The sequence below is a fragment of the Bison bison genome, unplaced genomic scaffold (assembly GCF_000754665.1).
Source record: "Bison bison bison isolate TAMUID 2011002044 unplaced genomic scaffold, Bison_UMD1.0 scf7180017864489, whole genome shotgun sequence".
NCBI classification, from domain to species: domain Eukaryota; kingdom Metazoa; phylum Chordata; class Mammalia; order Artiodactyla; family Bovidae; genus Bison; species Bison bison.
Genome location: NW_011495048.1, coordinates 7,735,886 through 7,736,520, shown reverse-complemented (window position 1 = coordinate 7,736,520; position 635 = coordinate 7,735,886).

The following is a 635-nucleotide window of genomic DNA, read 5'->3' as shown; positions in this document are numbered from 1 at the left end:
GTGTTCATTGAAAGGATTGATGTTGAAGCTGAAACTCCAATACTTTGGCCACATGATGCGAAGAGCTGACTCACTTGAAAAGACCCTGATGCTGGGAAAAATTGAGGGCAGGAGGAGAAGGGGACGACAGAGGATGAGATGGTTAGATGGCATCACTGACTCAATGGACATGGGTTTGGGTAGACTCCAGCAGTTGGTGATGGACAGGGAGGCCTGGCGTGTTGCGGTTCACGGGGTCACAAAGAGTTGGACACAACTGAGCTACTGAACTGAACTGATATTTGAACCACTTACTATTTTTTCTTAATAAATTTAAGTATACTTGATTTACACTATTATATTCATTTCAGTATACAGTATAATGATTCAATATTTTTATAGATTATACTCCATTTGAAGTTATTACAAAATAATGACTATATTTCCCTGTGTTGTACGGTATATCCCTGTTGGTTATTTATTTTATACCTGGTAGTTTGTGTCTCTTAATCAACTCTTTGCCTATCTTCCTCCTCCCCCTTCCCTCTCCCTACTGATAACCACAAGTTCATTCTCTATATCTTTGAGTCTGTTTCTGTTTTGTTATATAAATTCCTTTATTTTATTTAATTACCTTATTTTTGGCTGTTCTGGGT